Here is a 3,502-nt window from a genome sequence, read left to right on the forward strand (position 1 = left end):
CCAGTGTAATTTTTCAGCCAAAAAGAAATTATCCAAAGAATTCAGACAAAAATCCATTAGACCTATCCTATGAAACCCCTAGGCCAGATGAAAAGAAGCTGCTTGCAAGGTCTATTGCCTTATCCAAAGATCCCAGAGACACAGTGTTAAAGAACAGAGTTGCTAATATCTACATGAATGGTAAATTAATATGTGTAGTGGCTGGACATCCACAGTTTGCAGAGGCTAAGAAAAAATAACAGGTGAGGCTTAAACAACAACAAAAGCAAGCTTCTTTAGAAGCCAAGAAGCCTGCAACCACAGAAATTGCATTTCCTGCTGTGACAACTGAAAATCTAAATGAAGGAAAGAAAGAAGAACCAAAGCAGACTAAGAGGAAGTTTAGATATAAACTCCACTCAAAGAGAAAGCTAGACTTTGATGAAGATGAGGAAGACTACATGCCAACCCAATCTACACCTTCAAGACAATCAGCCATACCTACTGTGAAGGAGGATGAATTCAAGGTTGATCCTAACATTACTTTCCATGGTGAACCTGTAATTCCCAAGGATAAACCTATAGATTGGGAACCTGCCTCTTCCTGATCTAAACATTCCAATCTTTGACAAACCAAGGAAGACAAAGAAAAGAGCAGTCAAAATAGTCAAGCTTGTCAAGCTTCAATCTAAGCAAGTGGCCAAACCTAAACCTACTGTCAACAAGGGAGATCAACTCTACATTTGTGATATCAAAGAATTTTCAGAGATAGATCTCTATCTGGATGAGCTAGAAGAAGTTAGAGCTATTGATGCCTACAAGCACCTTCCAGAGAGACTAGTCTTCAGGTACAAGGGTGGTAGAGAGATTACATGGTCATTTCACAGAATTCTCAATGAAGGTTATTCCACTTTGGTGAACATCTTCTCTGTAATCAGGAAAAACTTTGGATTCAACATAGTTGCCAAGAAGATGGTACTTAATAAGATTGAGGAGATAAGGAATAGCCGGAGGGGACCAAATGCACTTCCAAGAGTATTGACAATTCCTTTCACTGGAGATAGGGTGAATTTAAGGCCTTACTGGATTTTGGAGTTTAAAGATGAAAAATGCATCAGAAGATTCTTCAAGTTGGAAGATCAGCTAAAAATTTCAAGCAATTAAACTCTTATGGAGATGCAAGAAAAGCTGGATCAGACAAATGAGGATGAATCTGAATTTTATAGGCAACTTCAAAATCAAATTGAGGAGAATAATGTGAAGCTGGGAAAAAAGTCAAGACATTTAAGGAAATGAACTAAAGTTGCTCAGTCTAGAGGAGCACCTTGAAAATGATATGTAAGACACTCTACAAATCCTCTTTGTGAGAAATTTCAATAAATTGCAGCACTTGTAAATTTTATCTACTTATTTCATTCTGTATTCATAGAGTGTTTTGTTATTATCAAGTTTCTCTTAATTTATGGCTACAATTCTAGTATACATAAATTGGGGGAGATTTTTAGGAATATGTTGTGTACTTGATGATAACTTGAACAAAATACTTAGTAGATTTTATTTAAGTAAATTTGTAGCTTTCAACGGATGATCAATTCAACATCCGTTGAAAGAGTAGCTTATGTAACAATAATATTAGTAGCACATTTCTGCATACTTAAATAGCTTAGTGAAGTAGATGTTGTAGAATGTTTAAGTCATGATTGACTACTAGATTGATATGCAAGATATGTTGGTTAATTGTAAATATTAGATGCCTTGTAACCTTTTACAAATGAAATGGAGTCAACTGCCAAGAAGACAGTCTCAATGGATGATTCACAAAGTTTCAACGGATGATCAACTTAAGTCTCCACGGATGATCAACCTGAGTTTCAACGGATGATCAACCTGAGTTTCAACGGATGATCAACCTGAGTTTCAACGGATGATCAAATTCAAAAGAGCAGTTGATAGTGACTTGACAGTCACATGCATTGGTTGTATGCAAATGGAATGTGGCAGCCTAATTCAGGTTTTAAAGAACAAAGAAGCATTTCCATTTCCATGCTAAACTGAAGATATTCAAAGATGCTGGAAAGGGAAGTGAAGCAGCATGAAGTTAGACTAGAAATATTTTATCTTATTTATTTGTCTTCTTATCATGTAACTTGGTGATATATATAAACCAAGTGTAGCAAGTTAAAAAATAGAAAAGTAAGTAAGCAATTACCAGAGAAATAGAAAAGGCTACATCTGTAAAGAATTTCTCTGTTCTTTGTGTATTCAACTTGTAAGCAGCTGTGTGCAAATATTGCATCACAGAGTTCTTATATTAATATATATCTCTGGTGGAAAAGTTCAATACACCAGAAAGTTTTTAAATACTTGTATTTAATTACTTTGTGTTTTGATTTCTATACTTCTTTCATTCCGCACCACTGTTAAATCAAACACAATTATATATTTATTGAAGAACTGTTCTTAAAAGGGAAAAGAAGCCAGAATTACATTCAACCCCCCTTTTGTAATTCTTGTTTAGATTGTTTTGGAATAACACTTATAGAGAACTCTATATTGATAAATATATCGAGATCTCTACTATACTTATCGAGAAGTCATAAAGAGGCTTATCGAGAAGTCCATCGAAAAGTCATGGAAAAGACTTATCGAGAACTCTGTCGGGATGTCTCAAAATGACTTGTTGAAAAGTCATTTAGACTTATCGAGAATCAATTCTCTATATACTTTAATTCTTTTTCAGTTCTGTCTTATATTAATTTCATTTACTGAAAATGTGAACTAACATTTAGACAGCTTTGCTTAGAATTAGAAAAATTCCAAGTTAAAATTTGAATTTTTGAAAAATAAATATACAAAGAATCCTGAAATATTTATAAATCATATTATGTTTAATTTCTAATCAAATCAAATTAATTTTGATTTATCAGAAATTAATCTGCTGCAACACAATAGCTGAGTTCTTTCCTTTAGGATGAATAATTTAGCATACCAATTTCACTACAAGTCTAGTGAAAGTTGCTTCATCAAAAGATTTAGTGAAAATGTTAGCTAATTGTTTTTCTGTTGGAAAAAAATAAGCACAATAGTACCATTTGTAGAATGTTCTCTAATAAAATGGTACCTTACATTAATGTGCTTTGTTCAAGAATGATTAACTAGATTCCCAACAATAAATATGACACTATTATTATGACACATGATTGGAATTTTATGTAACACTAGGCCATAATCCATTAATTGATTTCTAATCCGAAGTACTTGAGCACAACAACTTCCAGCAATTATATATTCAACCTCAGTTGTGGAAGTTGACACAGATTGATGTTTCTTACATTACCAAGATATAATTCTTTCACCAAGGAATTGACAGCTTCCACTTGTACTCTTTCTGTCTACACTACATCCAACAAAATATGCATCTGTGTATTCAACAGCTTCAAAACCAGTTCCCTTAGGATACCACAATCCCAAGTTTATTGTTCCCTTCAAATATCTGAAAATCCTCTTGACAGCCATCAAATGT

Source organism: Apium graveolens, chromosome 8, assembly GCF_009905375.1.
Source record: "Apium graveolens cultivar Ventura chromosome 8, ASM990537v1, whole genome shotgun sequence".
In the NCBI taxonomy this organism is placed as follows: domain Eukaryota; kingdom Viridiplantae; phylum Streptophyta; class Magnoliopsida; order Apiales; family Apiaceae; genus Apium; species Apium graveolens.